Genomic DNA, 14,266 nt, shown 5'->3' with positions numbered 1-14,266 from the left:
ACCTTCTGTTGTCCACTTTCTCTCCAGTCTCTTTTTCCAGTGGTTCTTTCCTTGATACCTACATCTTTCCCAGACTCAGAAGGTCTACACTTAACCCCACCATCCTCTTAATCTATTGATTATATCTTCTTTTTCTTGCCAGACTCTCAGAGAAAAATTCTCAAATTGGCCATACCTCTTTTCTGAAATTTCTCTCTCCAAAGGTACCAATGATAGCTTAATTGTTGATAAGTCCTGTGGTCTTAATTGTATGGATCAATTCTCTGCTACTTGTGCTAATTTTGGCCTAACAAATAACAACAAGAAAATTCAGGTGCTCCATCAGCCACCACCACACCATACATATGTGGAACCATTGGTTACAGCAAATAGATAAGTTTTGAATGCTGTGGATAAGTTCACTTACCTTGGTAGTGTGCTTTCCAGGGATGTACACATTGATAATGAGGTTGATACACACATTGCCAGAGCTAGCTCAGTGTTAGGGAGGCTCTGAAGGAAAGTATGGGAGAGAAGAGGTATTAGACTGACTACCAAACTGAAGGTCTACAGAGCCATGGTGCTGACCTCATTGTTGCATGCCTGTGAAACCTGGGCAGTATACTAGTGCCATGCCAGGAAACAGAATAACTTCCATTTGAATTGTCTCAGGAAGATTCCAAAGATCACCTGGCAGGATAAGGTACCAGACACTGAGATCCTTACTTGAACTAAGCTGCCAAGCATTTAAACTCAGCTTCAGAGAGTGGGACTCTGATGGGCTGGCCAATGCTGTTCGAATGTACACTTGCCGAAAAGGCTATCTTACGGAGAGTTTACACTGGGCAAGTGTTCAAATGGTGGGCAGAAGGAAGTAATACAAGGACACTCTCAAGGTCTGTCTTTATGAACTTTGAAAATGATTGTATGACATGGGAGACACTGGCATAGGACCTCTCTCTCAGCATGGTGTGCCTTCATCACAGAAGGTGCTGTCTGTGCTCTTTATGAGCAAAGCAGAAGTGAGACAGCTCAAAGGAAATGCAGGATGCACAAATTTGGAGAATGCACCTCAAATGTTCACACGGATTTGTGTCTGACCTATGGTAGAGCATCCCATGCTCCTGTTGGTCTGATCAGCCACAGTTGGACACATTGCAACTTGACATTAGCATAGTGCTGTCATTTTTATCCTCTTCGAGAATAAAGGACAACAACCAACTCTTCTCAATCATTTTGCAACCATTGACATGTTTAACCTTCCCTCCAACTTATATGCTGTCTGCTCCATGGTTTTCAGGATAGGCCTCTGCTGTAGCTTCCTTCCCTTTGGGCTGTTCCTTTCTAGTTTCCTTTGCCACATCATTATTTGTGTCCTCCCTTCTTTTTTTGTGTTTTACCCCAGGGCCCTCTTGTGAGTCCTATTCTCTTTTCTCTGCATTCTGTCTTGGGAAGCTCATTGATTATGACTGACAGATCTATATATCCAGACCTCATTTTTTTCACTTGAGTTCTATGACAGCTGGACATCTCTGCCTAGGTGTCCTTATTTCTCTCAAGGATACACATATCCTTCCAGTAACCTAGTTACATGGTCTAGGAGTTATTCTTGACTCTTCATTCTCCCTTATTCCCCATAGGCAGTCTGTTGCCTAGTCTTGTGTTTCTGCCACCACAGTGGGCCCTTGCATCTGTCATCTCCTTATTTCTGCTCAGACCACAAGCACTCTCCTTGTGGCCCTTGTCACTATTTGCCTGAACTACTGCAGTGTCCTCCTCTTTGGTTTCACCGAATCAAGGTGCTGATCTAGTCAGTATCTGTCCTTCATACCTGCTGAGCTGATACTCTTTCAGAGACTTCTAATTGCATCTAGAATCAAATACATTTGGTGTCTTTTGTAATTTAAAACACTTCACAGTCTGGCTCCTGTCGATCTTTCCTGTCTGATTCCATCTTATTCCCCCCTCATGCACTTTGTGCTCCTGCCAAACTAACTTGTTCTATTCTGATTGTGACAGACAGCTCCATTTCCCACTCTCCCCTTTTTGCAGAGACTGTTTGCCAGTATGTAGAGCGCTTTTCCTGCCTCAAAATCCTTAGCTTATTTTCAGTGTACAGCTTAGGGGTCCACTTCTACAGAATGACCAGCCTTATCGAGCCCAGCACTTAGTGCTTCCCTTACCATTGTTTTGTATTTACTTTGTATCTTTTTTTGTGTATTTACTTAACTATGTATTGGTGTCTCCCCAATAAAAGTTAAGCTCTGAGAGGAGTGATATGTGTATCTCCTGTTCTTATACTCATGCATAGAATAGATACAGATGAAACAGTTGTGTTTAAATTGTTGAATTTAATTCAGTTATGAAACATCATGGCTTATGCTACTTCTTCAAAAGAACAGGAGGCATGGTGTCAAAAGATGCCCCATTATTCTCCGTTAAAAAATTATTTTGGTAACTTTTTGCATCACCTAAATTTTCCCTCCCCTCTTTCTTATTCAGTAAGCCATCTTCATAACAGAATTAAAAGTAGGGGAAAAGCAGATCAGCAAAAACAATCAACACACCAGCTGAATCTTACAGTATATGCTTTATTTCATACCTATAGTCCCCATCCCTGCAAATGAAGGGTAGGCAGTACATTTTTTCCAACCCTTCTCTGGGGCCAAACTTTTTATAATTATATACCATTGAACTCTTTTTCTTTTCATCTCTGTGTGTATCTATATTTTCTTATGGTTCTGATTATATCACTCTTCATTAGTTCATATAAGTCTTTCCACACTTCAATAAAATTTTTCATACTGTTTTTTCAGGTGAGGCAATAGTCTCTTAAATCGTGTACCACAATTTGCTTAGCCATTCCCTCATTGATGGGCATCTACTTTGGTTCTAGTTCTTTACTACCACAAAAAAAGTACTACTATAAGCACTTTGCTATATAGGATACCTTTTGTCTTTGACAGAGAGACCAATGATGGATTAAAGGATATGGATATTTTTTTAGTATACTTCCAAATTGCTTATAAAATTAACAGGTAACATTTATATAATTTTTATGGTTTGCTGAGTGCTTTACATGTATTATTTTATTTCATCTTCATAGCAACCCTGTGAGGTGTAGGTGCTATTAGTACCCTTATTTTACAGGTAAGAAAATAGACTGAGAGAGTTTAAATGGCTTGGCCAGCTAACATGACTCTTAAGTATCTGAAGCAGCATTTGAAAACCACATCCTCTTGTTTCCCAAGTCCTGTGTTCTTTCTAATGCAACATAATAGTTATTGAAGGGGATGGTCCATTGCAGTCAGGCATTGGTACCTTTTCTAAGAAAGAAGATGAAAAGTGGTAACATTTGTTGTGACTTTGAGATCAACAGTTTGGAGGTATGGAAAAGGAAAAGTGTACTCCACTTTCTCTTGACCCTGAATTTGACAAAGCAGTTCCCTATACTCTACCAAGTGTTATTGAGTACAAGATAGGATACATGTATGTCGACCCAGGACACGTCCTAGATTTTATTTTCTAGTTTTGTTGGAGTTTGATTATTTACCCTAAAAATAAAATATAGACGGAGGCATCTATTATTTAACAAAATATTGCATTCTAGTCTACTAGAACGACTCTGAACCTAAAAGCTGTCCATGTTGAGAATGTGATGGAGACTTCACAGGCCCTCATTTTATAGATGAGGATAACTGAGGTCCAGGAAGGTCAGGCACCTTGCCAAAGGTCACACAGGTAGTGAGTATCGGATGCCATTCTTTGCTCCCAAAATGAATGTTTTTTTCCACCATACCACAGTGCTTCAACAACCACCTGTGCTGTGGTACTTGAGTAATAAAGAACTGGATTCTCAGCAGGAAAGTAGTGCAAGGACCCACAGACTATAAAAGGCTCACCTTTTCTTTCACATTTCTTGGCTTCATGCATATCTGAAGACTGAACAGACAAGAAGGCAAAAACAAACAAACAAAAAAACAGAAAAAGGGAGAGAGTGACAGATATCAGCAAGGGTTGTGGAGGAGCAAACAGAGACAAGGAGACAGACAAAAAGATACCTCCTGTAGCCAAATAGCTACTGAATCCATATCCTTTGGAGGCATAATACATTTCAGTTGTATGGGGGGCAGTCTGGCAGATTTCTTGAAATTTAAGCTCTCAAGTGTGTTCAGAGTAGGGGAAGTCATTGAGGTGCTGGTATAATTATCTATGCTGTACTTTTATACAGTGGAAATAGAATTTTTTTGGAGGGGGGCAAAGAAGAACCAAGAAACCACTAACCACTTGTGTTTTTACATCAGCCCAGCCTTCAAAGAAGGGTTGTACCTGTCACTGTATCAGTACTGTAGTTTACTGTCTCTATCCCATTATGTTAAAATATTCACACTGATACTAGTCAAAAAGGAAATGTTCAAATGTGTTCATTATGGCCAGAAAGCAGGAAAATAATGTAATTTAAGATTTTCATTGTAAAAAAGTTCAGTATTGGTCTTCAGCTGTCCAGAATGACTTATTTTTTTTTCTGATTTTGTTTCTGTTCTTGGTTCTAGTTAGTTGAAGTTTAATCTATTAAAGTAAGGAGTTTGATTGTGTAGTGATTTTATAAGTTTCATGAATGTCATTTGATTTCTTTAAGTACAAAAAATAAATCAGCTCAAGCATTTGGGAAAATAATGAATTTTGCATAGTAACTTGTTATAGAGAAATTCAGAAGAAACCAGAAGAAAACTTTTATTAGGTATCAGTGCTAGCAAGACTTCTATTATTTAGGCATAGTTAAAGATGTTTTAAAGCTAATCCATAAGTTTCTGAATGATTTTCCATAAGACATATGAGAATATTCTGTAGTTTAATTTTTAAAAGAGATTAAATGAAGATAATTAGAGGTTTTGTCTTCCTTTTTGATTTGACTTTTAATTGTCTTAGTATAGATCATTTAAAATATTTTAAATGATAGACTTCTGAAGATGTTTTTAAGACCACATACAGATTGCAAGAATTTTCAAAATTTTTAACTCTTTTTCTCATTTAAAATTGGTAGAGAGCAAGAACTGGAGGAAGGCAGAGTGTAATTATAAAATTCCTTTGAATTTCCATTTCAGTATTGTTGAGTTACTACTTTCTAGGAAGCTCAGAAAATGGCATTTTGTATCCTGTACCTATAGATGTTCTATGATTATAGATTGAATTGGAGAAAATTGTGATTTATTTCTTCCTTTTGATGAAGAAAGTTAATAGGTGCAAACTGTTTTGAAGAACTCCCATAACTCCTCCCCTTTCAGTTTTTCTTCTATTTAATATCTTTCAATTCCCCTACCTTACTTTTGTCTAGATGCAGGTGAGATGGGTAGCTGAATTGGCTCTGGGTTGTGAGAGATGGGAGGCAGCTTGCTGGTGAGTAGCTGAAGACCTAGGCCTGGGCAGTTCTGGGAAGGGTAGCAAGGGTCGGTTAGAGGGGCAAGGAGAAGCAGGGAATAAGTGTTTCTTGACATTGAGTAATATACTGTTAGCAGAGCTCTGTATTTATAAAACTATTCTGGGAAACAGTTCAGGATTATGCAAGAAGTTACTAAACTCTACAGTGTTTTGATCCAGAGATTCCACTACTGGGTAAATCCTAAGAAGGTTAAAAGTAGAAACAAAGATTCCATGTTATTTCTAAATTAAATACTCATAGCAACACTTTTTGTGGTAGTAGAAAACTAGAAATAACAAGTGTCAATTGATTTGGGGAATTGTTGAATAAATTGTAGTATATAGAATATTATTAGAAAATGGCATTTTATTACGCTTGTAAGAAATGATGAATATGAAAAGGTCTTCATGAGAGAAGAACTGTGACAATGCATAGTTTGTATAGTTCAGGAAGCAGAACTTGAATACAATGACTACAATAATGTAAACAAAAGATCACTAATATAAAGCTAAACATAAATTTTAATGACTAATTTTTACCCTAAGAAAAGTTGAGGGATTTTACCTGCCTTTTCTTGGAGAACTGGGGGTCAGAGGATAGACTGTGATATAGAATGTTCCATGAAGGTGCTGGTAGATTTTACTTAATTGATTGTCTTTTGTTACAAGGGAAAGGGGGAGAAGGGAGACAGTGTCATTTGGTGATTTAGGGAGATGGTGTGTTATAATGCCAATGCGATATTCACAGCACCCAAGGTGGCTATGAATATGCCGGTGTAATTGTGAATCTCAAAATGTAACAGACTCTCCACATGGAAGACAGAACCAAAGCATTTACTGAAATACCAGAAAACCAAATCCATCATAGCAACCAAGAAATTGGTACACATAACCAACGCAGCAAGCACCAACATTCCCAAGCCTTCCCTCCATCTGGTCTTAAACAAAACAGGCTCCCTTAAGCAAAAATGCCCCTTTCTCACTCTCATTCTAGATGTTCTGCCACCACCCAGCTTGTTCCCAGCTCTGCTAGTGTTCTCTCTACTCCTTCCTGCTTCACCCTTCCTGTTCCACCCTTTCAGCAAGCTCCTCCTACCATGGGTTCCATGTGATTACATTTGGCCTATTAAGGGACAAGGAAGATCTTCAAATTCCCATTACCATTACATGCAGCAAGGAGTATATGGAGAAATAATTGACATATAAAAAGAACTTCAGTAAAACTTTGAAGAGTTATCTGGCTTTGAAGAATCATAGAAAGAATTTCACTTTTTTAATCTCTTTATGTCATCATAGAGATCACATATTTAGAGCTAGAAGGTACATCAAAGGTCATTTTAGTTCAGCACACTCATTTTATACATGAAGAAACAAAGCTCTGAAGGTTAAATAATTCATTTTAGCCTTTTGAAAAGTGAGAGTGGGAAGAATGTAGTAAATTCTGGACAATTCCTATCTAGATATTAAGAAGAGTGAAAAACTTTGTCATACACAAAAATAGCCTTTGCACCACACTTACTCTAAAAGTGACTTGATAAATGTTAAAGGTGTAAAAAAAGCTCTAGAAAGAAAATTTGGTAGAATAGTGTACAGTATAATGTTCACATGCATGTTTATTAAGAGTAAGCAGTTTATTATTGATCATTTGTTATCAAGGTAACACATTCTCAGATTCTTAAGATCTGGAGGACTTTGGAAGTCTCAAAATCCCTATTTTTAAACCTCCTCTGCCACCTCCAAAAGCATCCAATTCCACTTTTGTATAATCAGAAGGAAACTAGTAACTTTCACCAAGTTAAAATCTGTCCTTATGAAATTCTGCCCATTGTTTCTAGTTTTGGGGTTAAAAAAATGAGCAATTTTTCTACATGACAGTCTTTCAGATACTTCAGATAATTGCTATCTTAATTCTTTTCTTTCCAAGTTAAACATTCCCAGTTTCTTCACTTGATTGTTTTGTGGTGGCACGTTCTCCAATCTATTTGTTATGGACATGCTCCAATTTTCTAAAATGTAGTAACCACATGTGAACCACTGGACCCATGCAGTAGTTAGGTGGCACAGTGGATAGAACATGGAGCCTGGAGTCAGGTAGAACTGAGTTCAGATATAGCCTCAGACACTTAATAGCTGTGTGAACCCTGTGCAAGTCAATTAATCTCTTTTCTTACCTGTAAAATGGGGATAATAAACCTATATAATGCTACCTGCAATCATCATTGTTATAGGGCTTGATCAGGATAAAGCATAGCAAAACAATTTTCTCTTCCTCAAAATTATATTATAAACCATATTATAAACCCCCTTACAGTTACATTCCTAGAAAAAGCTGTCTACACATATTACCTCTCTTTCATCTTTTCCTGCTCATGTCTGATCCTCTTGCATTTTGGCTTCTTTCCCCTTCAGTTGACTGAAAACTGCTTTCTTGAGGTTCCCAGTGGCCTCCTCAGTCATCCTTCTTGTTCTCTTTTTAGCCTTTGACTCCTGAATACCTCTATTTTCAATGGGTTTTTATGAACCCCAGTGGTTTTCTTTGTACCTGTCTGACTGGTCTTTCTTTGTCTTCTTTGCAGAAACATCTGTTTTGTATTCTGTAGATAGATATATCCCAAGGTTCTGTCTGTGCTGGACCTGGTTCTCTATTTGCATTGCTTCTCTATGATCTCATCAGTTTTCAGGAATTCAGCTATCATCTCTTTGCATGTTACTCCCATATCTGGATATCCAGTCTTTCTTTCTGAGCACCAAACCTACACCACCATCTTAAGCTATACTTGTCCAAAAAAGAATACTTGTCTTTACGCTTAGTTTTAGCCTTCTTCCTAATATACCTCTTTCTCTTTATGGATGTCACCAGATCAGGTTCAAAATCTAGGCGATATTCCTCACTTCCCAGCTCCAGTCAGTTCCAAGTCCTTTAAAATCTCCCTCCATGTGTCTTGCCTCAGCTCACTCCTTTCTGTTCAAACAGCAACAATCCCAATTCTAGACTATTGCAATAATCTCTTAGTTGGTTTCTTGCTCCAAGCTGTCTGAAATGGTGAAGTATTCCTAAAGTATTAGTCTGACCATTTGACCCTGAAGTATAAGTCTGATCATGTGACCCCTGTTTAAGAAGTTTCAGGTCTGTCCATTGCCTTTAGGATAAAATACTCCTTTGTTCTTATAGTCCTTTACACTCTGGCTCCAGTCTGTCTTTACAAGATGATTGCATTTCACTCCTGAACATATCCTATATTGCAGCCACCTGACAGGATGTTCCCCATCTTTGGAATGTTCTTCACCACCACTTCTTGGAACTCTTGGCTTTCTTCAATGAACTCCTCAAGTGCTATGTATTTCAAGAGAACTTTCTTGATTCTCCCCAGTTATAAGTTCTCCTTCCCCGGTCACTGTATTTTTATTTTGTACATAATACATATTCACTTATCCATGAATATGGTCCCATTTCTTCCCTCCCACGAGAATGTAAGTTCTTTGATGTCAGGGACTGTCTCATTTCTGTTTTTATTCCTGGCACCTAGTGGGTGGTTAATAAATTGTTGATCGAGAGTCTGTATTTGTGAAGTTGATTTTTTTATTATATCACTATACATTTATTAAGTGCCTACTATATGTTCCAGACCTTGGAGATACAAGATCAGGTAAAAGAAGGCCTCTACTCTCAAGGAGTTCACAGTTAAATGAAAGAGACAACATTTAAACACAAACATGTACAGACAAACTATATATAGGATGAATTGTAAATAATTAACAGTTAGTCATTATATCACATCTAGGATTTGGCTCAGTGTGGTAGCTTAAGATCTTTCAGATGCTGGCTCATTCATTTTGCTCACTTTCCTTACTTTGTGTTATCTGCAAATTTGAGGGGTGTGGTTTATTACTATTTACTATTATTTTTAAAGTCATTGATAAAAATGCTAAACAGCACAGAGTTCTCCCGTCAAGTTAATACTGAGGCATCAGTGACTAGTACTGTGTCTAGTCATTCAGCCAGTTCCAAATCCACTTAACTATATAGTCTAATGCATATCACTCTAGAAATCTGGCAGTAGAGACTTTTTCAAATGCTTTGGTGACATATAAGTGTAGCATATTCCTTTCCTCTATCCCATGTAGTCATTGTCAGAAAGCCAATTAGTTAATTAGGTATGAAGTGTTTTTGATAAAGCTGTAATGACTTTTAGTGAACACTACTTCCCAGTCTGATCATGCTCACATTCTACTTTCTTCATATGTACTACAGTTTTGTCAGAAACAGAAGTCCAAGCTGAGTTTGTGATTTACCTTTTGTTTCCTTTGGCAAGTTGCATACTTGGTTTCTTTGTCTAAAAAATATAACTCCTCATATATATTTTTTTGCTTTTTGGAGGGCAGTTGGGGTTAAGACACTTACCCAAGGTCACACGGCTAGTAAGTGTTAAGTGTCTGAAGCCGGATTTGAACTCAGGTCCTACTGACTCCAGGGCTGGCGCTGTATTCACTGTGCCACCTAGCCACCCTTTAAAAAAAATTTTTTCTCCCTCTTAATCTATAAGAAAATTACAACCAATAAATCGTCTTTAGGAAATGATTATGAATTTTTTTATTGTTTGTATTGAATTAGGACCTAGTTATTAATTGTTTAATATATCTTTACCATGAGAAACTTTGACTTTGGGGAATAAACTTATAACCCTGTGTTATACCCAATTGGATACCCAATACATTTTCCTGGTGCTAAGGGAAGAATTGATTGTAAGCATAGCTATCTTATTAATCAGATATTTATTGAGCACTTACTATGTGTAAAGCATAGTGCCACATGTTTTGAAGGTAGAAAAAAAATAGACAAAATCCTTTTTTTTTTTTAAGGAGCTTCTAATTGACAGGAAGAACAGCACATAAGCAATTGAAGAGAAATAGCAGTTCAGAAAATCAGAGTTGGGATGAGAAGACTCAATTCAAATCCTGTCTCTGTCACAGAGAGGTAGCACAGTGGATAGAATGCTGGCCTGAAGTAAACAGGAACTATGGAACACCTGAATTCTAATGTGGACTTGGATACCTAGCAGTTGTATAGCTTTGGACAAGTCACTTAACCTCTGTTTTCTTTAGTTTCCTCCACTGTAAAATGGGGATGATAACTTCATTTTGCAGGGTCATTGTAAGGTTCAAATGAGATGTTTGTAAAAAGCACTTGGCACAAGGCATGGCACATATCAGTGCTTATTCGCTTCCCTCCACATTTACTACCTGTGTGACCACTCTCTGGGCCTGTTTCTTCAACTGTAAAATGTGGAATTGGATTTCATCTTCAAGGTTTTTTCCATTTCTAAATCTCTGATTCTGCAGTATGTTACTATGAAATACTGGTGCAGTGAATAAATGCACTTGATTTAGAGTTAGGAACATGGGTTTGAATTCTGCCTCAGTTGTAAAGTGAAGGGGTTGACTGACTATGGCTTTAAAGGGTCTTTTCTAGCTCTAAGTTCTAGACAGATTTTTAAAGAAATAGGAGTTGAGAGGAGATAGAGTTCAGTATGTTTTTTTGTAGTTGGAAAGTTTCATAGAAATGGTTATATCTAAGCTGGGAGAAGAAGACAGCTAGCACTGAGGCAAAATTTGTCACTTCTTGGGTTAAAACACATATCCTAGTAATAACTTTGTTATTTAGGTTAGGAGAGGAAAGGGCATTTCAAGTAAATTTAGACAACAATATGGGCCAAGGCACAGAATTAGAAATGAGTATTATATATTTGGGAGACAGTTTACTGTGGGATAGGGCTCAGATTTTGTAGGATGAGACTAATTAAGGTTTTTTTTGAAAGCTAGGTTTAGACTGTAAGAAGCTACTATAAATGTGAAAGCAAGGTAGTGACAGAATGTAAGCAGTCCTAGAGAAAAAAATAGGTTGTCACCAGTATAAAAGATAAGTTGGATTACAGAGATAATAGGCAGCATATTACATTTTAGTGCAGGCATGAGCAATGAGCAACTGTATAGTATGGGAGTGGCAGTAGGGGTTAGATAGAAGAATGAACCAGTGAGTGATGTGGTATTGTAATATAATGGAAAGAGTTCTGGATTTGCAGTCAGAAATTTTTAATTGTTTGAACTTTTGGCATTTATAATATCTGTGAGCTTGGTCAAGTCATTTAATTCCATGGACCTCAGTTATTTCTAAGGCATTACCTCTTAAATTTTGTGATCCTGTAGCTCCCAAGGTTTTGTGCTTGTGTAGCTAGGAGAATTGGACATAGCAATGGCAGCAAATAAATTAGAAGGGGGAGCAGGGAAGATGATAGTGAGTTTGATTTTGGATACATTAAATGTGAGATGGCAGTCCATTGATATTCCATTTGGAATATTCAGCCAATAAATTTGTACTTTAAATTAGATTATTCAGACTGAACTGCCAGATTTCAAAATAAAAGGATCATGTAAAGATGAGTTAATGAAATACTTGATTTTTTTTTTACCAGAATGGAAACTTAATTCCATGTTTATGAATAGCAAAGCCAGAATTAGTGTTCCTGTATTATTTATAAAACCATACAATTCAACTCCCTCATTTTATAGATGAAAATACTGAGACCTAGAGAGGTGAACTCTGATACGTATATATGAAGGTTTTACTAAATAACCTCAGAAGTTTTCAGGTTTAAATGTATGGTGGTGCTGGGATCCTAAGAGCATACATAGCTTTAGAATTGATAGTTGAATTCAAAACTTTATGACTCTTTATTCAAGTACTCTTAAGAAAATTATTAAGGCTTAATATTGTACTGTTGCTTTTTTTCCCCTTCCCAATGGCTTCTATGCTCCTTTTACCACTCAGCATTCCCATGTAACAAAGAAGTACTATGCAAAATAAATCAACACACTGACCATATCTAACAATCTAGGCCTTTTTTGTGTTTTTATAGTATTATCTGCTGAGAGGTAAGAGGAGGCCTGCTTCACTGTCAGTCCTCTGAAGTCATAATTGGTCACTGCATGATGACCTTTCTGATAGTTCTGATGTTTTACAGTGTTGTTTTTCTTTACATTATTGTTTTCATTGTGTAAATTATTCTTCTGGTTCTGCTTGCTTTGTTCTGCATCAGCTTAAGTCTTACGTTTCCCTGAAATTTTCATATTTGTTATTTCTTATGGCTCAGGAACCCATTATACTTAATGTATCACAATTTGTGTCCAGTTGATGGACACTGTCCCCTACTGTTTTTTTTTTCTTACAAAAAACACTACAATAACTATTTTTGTGTATATGAGACCTTTCCCCTTTGTAACTTCCTTGGGATGCGTGATAGTTAATAGGATCAGTGATTCAAAGGTATAAACTGTTTAGTGACTGTGATGGTATAATTACAGATTGTTTTCCAGAATAATTGAAGCTCTAACAGTGTATTATTATGCCCGTCTTCCCATGGTCATTCCAGCATATGCCGTTCTGGTATTTTGTTATTTTTCCCCATTTAGGTATGAAGTGAAACAAAAGTTGTTTTCTGTTTTTCTTTTTAGTGATTTGGGAACTTTCTTTGATTGGTTATTTATAATTTGCTTTTCTTCTTTTGAAAAATAAATACCTGTTCATATCCTTTGAATACTTACCTATTGGGAATATAGTGTTTCTTACGTATTTATATCAATTTCCTACATATTTTGCCTATCAGAAACATTCAGTCAGTAAACATTTATTAAGCACCTGCTATGTGCCAGGCATTGTGCTGAGTGCCAGGGATACAAAAAGAGGCAAAAGACAGTTCTTGCCCTCAAGGAGCTTACAGTCTAATTATTTTTCCTTTCACTATCTGCTTTGATTTTGTTTTTGCAAAGTGTTTTAATTTTTTTGTGTGATCTTAATTGTATATTTAGTAAATAATTTTCTTCTTATCCATTGATGTGCCAAGAACCTCCTTCCTTTCTCCTTTTTAATGATGTAACCATTTGTATCTAGGTTGATTATCCATTTAGAACTTACTTTGTTGTGTGATGTAAAGTAGCCTAAACCCAGCTGTTGCTGACCTCATTTTTTAATTTTTTCAGATGTTCTTTTTGATTTACAAAGTTTTTTCTCTAGTACTTTTTGTTCGGGGATTTTATTTAACACCAAGACACTGTGTTTCTGGGTAATACTTACTTAGCCTCTTCCATTGATCAGGTGTCTGTTTTTTTAACCATAAGATTTGCTAATTGCCACTTTAAAGTATAGTTTAAACTCTGGTAATGCTAGGTCCCTTTAACTCTTGAACCACTCTCCCCCCCCCCCCATTATTTCCCTTGGGATTTTTGACCTTTTGTTCCTCAGGATGAATTTTGTTACTATGTTGTCTTAATTCAATAAAATAACCCCTTGATAGCTTGCTTTGGCTTTATATCTGTAAATTAATTTAGTATTGTTCCAGTACTCTTTGACTTTTGCAAAGTTCCCCTTTGCATAAGGGCAGAATTGGGGAAGAGGAAGAAAACCACAAGAAAATATAGTTTAGCTTTCTAGCTATGACTTATCAAGAAGCTCCCACCCCACCTCAGTTGAGTATCATCCCTAGAATCCCAAGGGTTCTATCCAATCCCCCTTCCCCCCAGTACGATTCTCTCTGCTTTGCATTTGTCAGCATCCTTATTTATCAGTGATGTTTTTGAGTTTGTAATCCTGTTTATTACCGTTGCTTATTTGTTAATAAATTATTGTCTTATGACATATCTTGTATTGTAATTTAATTTTCCATGTGTTTGTCATTCTGCTAATTAGCAGGTAAGCTCATTAAGTGCATATATTTTTGCTTCCCTGACTGTGTGTGTGTGTGTGTGTGTGTGTGTGTGTGTGTGTGTGTGTGTGTGAGAGAGAGAGAGAGAGAGAGAGAGAGAGAGAGAGAGATTG

At 36.9% G+C, this 14,266-nt stretch overlaps 1 protein-coding gene across 1 annotated transcript in view; it reads left to right on the top strand.

Moving 5' to 3' along the window:
- The window catches only part of RANBP9 (RAN binding protein 9), a 90,955-nt gene that overhangs the window by 73,763 nt on the left and 2,926 nt on the right, over nt 1-14,266 (top strand). The gene's annotated exons all lie outside the window — the stretch shown is intronic.

This window comes from Petaurus breviceps, unplaced genomic scaffold, assembly GCF_028583685.1.
Source record: "Petaurus breviceps papuanus isolate PSGF00001 unplaced genomic scaffold, PetGlider_PUasm1.0 190, whole genome shotgun sequence".
Lineage (NCBI taxonomy): Eukaryota > Metazoa > Chordata > Mammalia > Diprotodontia > Petauridae > Petaurus > Petaurus breviceps.
Note: the sequence above shows the minus strand (reverse complement) of the source record. Positions and strands in the feature narration are given on the sequence as shown.